Below are 8,103 nucleotides of genomic sequence, written 5' to 3' on the forward strand. Positions count from 1 at the left end.
CCTTCCATTCCCGCTCTTCAGAGCTGGAGCTTCTGAAAGGACTCTGGAGTCTGATCAAAAATTAACCTGGTGTAAAAGCCACAAGGTGCATTTAGATGAAATGCTTTAAAAGGAAATGCAAGCAGGTTTTGTTTTCAGTTAAAAAAAATCTGTGTCTCAAAGTAGCAAATGATTCATTATTCCAACAGCTATTAGATATATATTATATTGTCATGGGCATTTCAAGGAGAGGATGTCTCCTCATGGGGTAGCTTGCATTGGCACTGTGACCCTTTCTGGAACCATCATATCAAGCAGTACGTGTTGGCCACATGAATGATCTGCAGCCTGTTTAAGAATTGAAGAGTACCAGCCAGCAGCCACGTGCCAGGAATCTGTAGTATTGTCCGTGTCTCTGCGTTTCAAAACTCTCGTAGTCACGTTCTTTGCCATTGCATTACTTGCCTTTGTCACATGGCTGATGTTGAGCTTACAGGACAGAAATTCGCTGAATCCTTCATCATTTTTGATTAAATATAGATGCTGCTCTTTACAGCCTTACAGACCCCAGGCCTTGTCAGCTTTTAATGCTTTCCTGTGCTTCCAATAGCAGAAAAGAGCCACTTTGTCTATCTCTCAGTAATAGGAAAAGCCAGTTAACACTTTCCTTCTCTACAGGAAGCATGTTCCTGATTCTAGGATGACCTTTCCTTTGCTTGTGACTACTGAAGCTCAGAAAACGTTTAGGGCTCTCAGCAATACCAGCCTTGTCTGTCACTAATCTTCCACTCTCTGAAGCCTTGCTTTTCCCCGCCTCCTTTCTTTTGTCTCCCACACACATTAACAGGACTAATGCCCCTGCTACTTTTGCTTTATTCCCCCCACTAATCTCCTTTTGCTGCTCTGAACTTAGAGCTGTCCCATACAATGTTGCCAGGATTTCCCAAGTAGGAATAGGTGCACAGTCTTTTGAGGGGCACCTGGCAGAATAAACACTTCCTCACTGCCATGAAAATCCTGCTGGTGTAGTGACATACTCAGAAGGGCCTTTTCCCTTTGTTTTCCCTGAGCAGAAGTAAATAGGTGTCTGGTGTTCAGGGTCTATCATATGAATCCCAAGATTATCTTTCTTATAGTTATGAAAAAGCAGGTCCCCACCAAGGGGTCTTAAATCTAAGCCTGCATCACAAGTGTTAGTAATCTTTTGTTGATGGCATTTTACAGCACTCCACAGTGCAGTCTGGCTGCTCTCAGACACTTGGAATTTCAACAAATTTTAACTTTCAAATTTTGACATTTCTCTGTGTTATCTGTCTGCCTCAGGCCAATGTCTTAAATCTAAGCAATTCAGTCCCTGACACTGGGGAAATTGCGCTTTTTAACTCAGGGTGACAAATTTTTGGTACCCTTTTGAAAACAGCACTTGGAGTAGGAGCTTGAAATCTGGCACAGAGGTGTCCTTTGCTGTTAATTTTGCTCTTTGCCATCATTGTCACCAACTACTGTCATCTAGCCAAAGTATTAGTCTCTGAAAAGTATTGGTTTGCACAGGTTTACTCTGTGTCCTTAAGATTATAGCAATTACATTCCTTATGGAGTTGATGCTCCCTAGGAGTGCTTATTCTGATGGCTCAGCACAATTTTCCCCCACAAGTTCAGTTCTTGGCTTGCTATGAACCACACGTGGCCCAGACTCAAATGAAAGCCAGCAGGGCCCTTTTCCCTTGCTTCCTGAATGCCCCACTGCCTCAATAACACGATCAGGTTGGTGGAGCAATCTCCTCAAGCCTAACAGTGAAACACATGAAACAAATAATTTCCTATGACCACTCACAAAATATGTAGGGTACTGTGGGGCAAACACTGCCTTCTGATCTTTACATTGTAAAAATTTGCTGTTCAGCTCTCTGAACAGCAACCGGGTGCTAGGAATGGCTCCAGGAAGGATGGTGAGCCTGGCTGTGGGAGTCTGGTTCAGTCCCTGTTGTTCAGTCTCAGGAAAATGTCCATCTACTTTGGCAGAACCAGAGATTGGTGTGTGCTGGAAAAAAACACCTCTAACGCACATACTCACTAAAGAAAACTGCAGCCAGAGGCCTGTTGATGTTGCACGGCGAGTTATTCAAATACAGACCAGCATTAGCTTAGCATTCCAGGAGTTAATATCATTCCAGGAAATTTATTGCTCTCCAATATTAAAGCTGCTGTCCTTACAAAAACAACAGCATGTGGTAGCATCTTGTTTTCTGTGGTTAGCTGAGCTACCTCAGACAAGCTGTTTTAATAAAGTCAAATTTGTACTCGTGTTACAATGAATGATAGTGCTGAAGGAGCTATGAAAATTAGAACCTACTCTTCTGGGAAGCCAAGTCTTCTCAGCTCTTGCAGGATCTGTTGCAGCACACGGCACTAGCCCAGGAAATGTTTTATCACACTGTCATAAAATAACTGGTTCTTAGTGTAAATGTTTACTAGGAACAAAATTAATCTTGTGCTTTCATTTTCCATGGAGAGGATGTGATCAGGTAGAATAATCCCAGTCCTGCTTCTCCCAGCAGACCTGTAGATCCTGCTTGGGCTCTTTGATATTTGCTCTCCTGGCCCCACATCTTTTGCTTCTTCTCTTCCTAGAAGGCTGTCTTCACCATCCAGCATGGGAAATAAGGGATGCAACACTACATATACTCATTCAGAGTCACAGAACACCTGCTCCTGAACCACGTGTAAAGAAAGAAGGGAAAAAATCTTCTTAAAAAAATTAAAAATCAGATGAGGATAGCTTAATTAAAAGATAAACGCAAATGAAATCACACCAATCAATGGTAGTTCAACTCTAATTCAATTTTATCGTCAGCAGAGCTGCTGGGTTTTTTCCCTTCCTCCCAAAATGAGAAGCTCTGGAAAGGAAATTTCCCTCATCAAATTTCACATTCAGTTGAATTAGTCTGGAAATCTTTTTAATAAAATTTTAAAAAAAGCAACCTTGACAGAAAACTTTAATTCCAGCCAAGGCCCTTAAACCAACCACCCTGTGCCAGACAGTTCAGTGACAGAACTGGAGAGTGTCAGCACTAATCATCTGCCTGTGTTTTCTGAGGGTAAATTTGGCATCTGTCTCCAAGCTGGAGAGAAGAGGCCCTGGAGTCCTCCAAGGAATTGGATTGTAATTCTGATGTGATGGCATCAGCTAATTAGCAGCTCTAACAAACCTCACCTCCAGCCCCTCTCTGGATTTTTCTTCAATTATGGTTAAGAGTGCAGCCTGCAAGGAGAGGAGGTGAGGTGGGGATAGGTGTGCATAGCCACTGAAGGTTACACAGCTGCATGGAATAAAAATAACTGCAGTATTTAATGACACTCCTGTTTAATTCTGACAAACAGGAGCATTAACATCCTGCAAATAGGGACAAATTAACATGGAGGCTACTGAGCAAGACAAGCCCCCAAGCACCTTCTCTGGCCCTTTGCACAGGACTAAATTTTACCAGTACCAATGTTAGGAACTTGTCAGCCTTTGACCATGATTACTCCTTCACATATGGGTGTGGCTATATCATTTCCTTGAGGTTCTGCTTTATTAAAATTCTTAACTGCAGAGGTTTTCTGGCTGCACTCTTTCCTCATATATATATCATACAAAACAGCAAATACTCTTTACCACAAGAAGAATAATCACTTACATGCCAAAGGCAGAAAACACTTTAATTGCTGCTGTCCTCAAAAGAGTTTTCTGTTATGCTCAGAAAGTTTGGCTGTTTTCTTTATCCCTTGGTGGCGTTGGAAAATTCTCCCACTGAAACCAGTGTAGTCCATTTTTCATTGAAATCACAGCATTTCCCAACTGCCATAAAGTGACGTTATTTTAGAAACACCATAAAATCGCATAGAATTTTACAAACACCGTAAATGTGGCCATGGAAAGAGTGAAAAATGTTCAAAGTGTGGTTCCATCTCTCCCAAATAACTGTGACACTCCTGTCACTGTACAAAGCTTTGGAACAGTTATATTGCCACACATAGCAATGTAAAGCACAGATGATGACACAAACAAATGCTCAGTGCTGACACTTAAAAGAGCATCTATAAAAAATAGCAGTCCATGATAAAAAGCACAGCATCAGCCAGTGACTTTATGCAAAATATTATTTACTGTACAAACATACTGGGCTGCAAAATATAGCTAATAAAATAAGTGATTTCCCTGCCTGCTGCTTCCAAAATCACTCACAGTCTCCAGTAGGCACAGTTCCCTAGGGGTGATGGAAATAATTTTCTAGCAGTTGACAAGAAGCTCTTGATGAATTTTTTTCTGTTTTGCTGGCAGTGAGGAGCTACCCTTGACAACCTGATTTTAACTCACTAAACTCATTACAAGGTCCCACCGTAAAAAAAATTAAAAACAGACACTCAGTTGCTAAATAAGTCAAACAGATTACACCTCCCAGAGACAGAACCTGTTCCTCCAGCTCCTAAGTAGCCAAATGGTGTGCCAGCATTTCATGCAGCACAGAGCACTGGTATGGGTAGTGCTAAATGCCACCTCAGAGCAAAGTGATGTTACAGTTGAGGTGTGCTGAGTTTTGACCAGTGCAGAGCAATAACGTGGTGAGACACCAGCCAGGTTCAGCCTGCAAGCTACTTAGGCACACTGGCCCAGGAGCTGCCCCTCAGCAAAGTACCCTGCCCGTGGGGTGGGGCAGATGGAGAATCCCCAGGTATCCCACAGGCAGCTCCCTGAGCACTGTGAATGCCTGTGTCACACATACATCCTTCCTTACTCCTGTCTCACATGCACTTGGAAAGAACAAAATCTCTCCCTGCATGGACCATCAATTTTGAGGCATATGTGCCAAAAAAGATTGCCTTGAAAAAGCTCTGGGGAGATCAGGCAGGCCTCACAATTTCTCTATTGATAATGATGAGTTTTGCTACCTAAACACAAAACAAGAAGAAAACCTTCTGGTGATGTCCAGACCATGTAAATTCTGAACAGAAATCAAGTCCTTTTCCTTGGCTGATTGCCAAATGATCTTGTTTCTTAACAGGTTTGTATTCACTTTCATGGGACATCATCACCCTGTTCAAGGAAGCCTTTCACCAGAGAGCCAAGCTCCAGACTAGGAGAGGAGGAGGTGCACATGTTAGCAAGAGTTTCCCCCCAGCAGCTCTTTCCTACAGAAAGGCAGTCTGCATTCACCCACTACACAAATTTGGAAACACTTTACAATTTGGATTCTGAGTTCCTTCCACAGTGATCGCATTCTGGCACCACTATATGGGCACAGATCCCTAAAAACAGGGGACAGCTTTGGCAAGCACCTGGACTCCCCAGAGATGCACGGCACGTCAGACATGAACTGCGACCCACTCCTTCAACTCAGCTTTTCTCCACAGAGAGCTGCCTCACCTAGGAAAATAATCAAAGGATCATAGCATCATAGAATGGTTTGAGTTGGAAGGGACTTTAAACATCATCCAGTTCCAACTCCCCTGCCATGTGCAGGGACACCTTCAACTGGACCAAATTCCTCAGAGCCCCATCCAACCTGGTCTTGAACATTTCCAAGAACGGATCATCCACAGCTTCTCTGGGCAAGAATCAAAATACCGGAAACACACTGAGGTACTTTATGGTTTCCTACAAAGGCTCACAGAATTTCCCTGGTTAAATTAACTGTGACATTTCAGGCAGAGTCTCCTGGGAGCACTGAGAAGGTAGCATAGAACAAGGGGACAGCAAATCTTGAGAAATCCAAGCAAAAACAAAGCAATATCCTTTCTGGGTATTCTTTCTTACACAAACTCCATTTTGTCCACTTGGGAGTTTCTTTGTTAGTTGCTTTTTGTTTTTTCGCTCTCCTCGGTTTAAAATGCTGACACATTGACAGATGCTTCCCATATATTTCCATCCTATAGTGTATTAAAACTTGATGCTGTAGCAGCTACAAGTCCTTTCAAGGGATTATTTCTTTCATTGTTACACCTGGGCCATCTGGAAATCTGAGGGGGGAAAGCAACGTTCTCCACTGGCTCTCTGATTAAAATGATTTATCTTGCCACATCTTGCAGCATCACAATGAGCAGAATTCCACCGTCCTGTGTGGTGCAAGCTCCTGCACAAGTCTCTGCTAATGGCTTCTTTTCCCCTATCAGGAATGGCTTCAAAGCCCCAGAGTTTTCTCCTTAGGCTAAAAAAATACCTGAGCAGAACTGAGATGGAAGCAACGCCTTAGGTAGGAACTCTATTAAAAACTCGGAGCAACTTTGTTCTCCGTTATTAGCTGGGCAGTGCAAAGGCAGCGCCTGGGTTGATGACAGCAGGAATGTGTTCATTAACCAAAGGCATCATGGTTACCTTCCTATTGCTGAGCTCTGCAACTCCCACCCACAGTTAATGCTGCTTCAGAAGCAGAGTTTAATCTAAGATTTGCCCCATTTGTCCTAATAAAGACTAAAGATTTATCTTATTTTTTACATTACTTTTTTTTTTCTTTGTGGCAAAATTCAACTGCAAATCCTGATCACTTTAACATTTGCTCTAAGCAAGCCCACCATAATGGCAGTGCTCACATGCCGGTCAAAAATGCCATGGAGAAATAAAACAAAACCACGATGTTCTGAGTGATGACATTTTCCTTTCCAAAAGAAATATATTACCAGGTGTTGCCCCACATCTTGGGGTTTGCTGCCGTGTGAAAGGCCATTCAGTCTGATATTTGCCCCTCACAGTTAGCAGAAATTGTGTGTAATACATCTGTGTCTCCCCACATACCAAGAAACACATGCAAACACAGTCTGGCCCAGAGTCATCCTACTTCTTGACAGATGCTGTTCCTAAGTATCTCCTCTGGAAAGGCACAATGCTTAGAGGGGACTGGCAGTCATCAGGGAAGTTTGGTGCAAGGTCACACACTGTGAGCATTGCCAGTAACAGCATCAGGTGTGACACACCCCCCAGTCTTTGCTTTTAGGTTCCCTAAGCAGCACCACGCACAAGCTGTGATCCTACCTCAGAGCCTGGCCTCACTCCTGTCCCTTTTTACCATTTCCTTATACTGAAAGAGGTAGCTACACAGGCCAGTGCATGTCTCTGCTTCCTCAGGAGGTGTCTGCTCCTGTAGCTGACAGCCTACCCTGCTCTGCCCATTAGGTGAAAAAATGAGGAATAGAAAGCTCATTTCATCAAATTGCTCGTAGCATAGGTTTCACTACCTGGGACCAGCTCAGGAGAATCCCAGCTCCCCCTCAGCCCAGCTGGCAGAGAGGGTGCTCATGAGAAAATGCAATTTAGCAATGACCTGCACATACCATACACTCCATGCAGAGCTTCACTTAAAACTCCTCAGCAGCACTAGGATATCAGGAAATAAAGGTTGCAAAATACAAATATTGTGGATTTACACAGAGGCTGGGGAGCATCGCCAAGCTGGAGGGAGTACCTGGCAACCATGTCCTCCTCATGAAGGAAAGCACCTCCCAAACCCTGTAAGAAGACCCAACCTATTCAAAAGCTCCGGAAAACCACCTAGTCCCATAGGCTGGAAACAGGTATCTGACTGACTGGGCAGGCCAGCAGCCTTTTCATTTACTTTTTTTAATCAGCCACCTGCTACATGACCCCAGTTCTGCGCTGTACACGTGAGATGGAAGCAGAGAGACCTTCTTGCTGTCTGCCTGAGACAATCAAGTCATTTAGCAGCAACTAGCCTCCCAACCAGCTTAGCTCATTTACAATTATACTGTGGTTCCTGACCACTCTGGAGTTCCAAGACATTGCTTAAAGGAAGGTCATAAACCAGTCTGGGTTTCAGTGGTGCTGAAATGGAGCATGGAGCTAAATAAGGAAACATTATGTGGCCCATAAAAAGGTTTAACCCTCAAGTGTCACAATGGAGTCCATGATGTGCAGTTTTAGGGACCAATGAGAAACATTACCCTTTCCAAATCAAGTAATACAGCATGAACAGCTAACTGATGTTTCCAGCTTCTGTGTCTACACAATAAGAAAAGTTTTCTTGTCTTGCTTAGTAAAGAAAGGGGTAATTTTTTTAATTCCATGAGAAGCAGCACTGTATAGTACATCGTTAGTGTTTGCTATAAGTGTGGTGCTATTTGCATTCATCT

Source organism: Corvus hawaiiensis, chromosome 4 (genome assembly GCF_020740725.1).
Source record: "Corvus hawaiiensis isolate bCorHaw1 chromosome 4, bCorHaw1.pri.cur, whole genome shotgun sequence".
Lineage (NCBI taxonomy): Eukaryota > Metazoa > Chordata > Aves > Passeriformes > Corvidae > Corvus > Corvus hawaiiensis.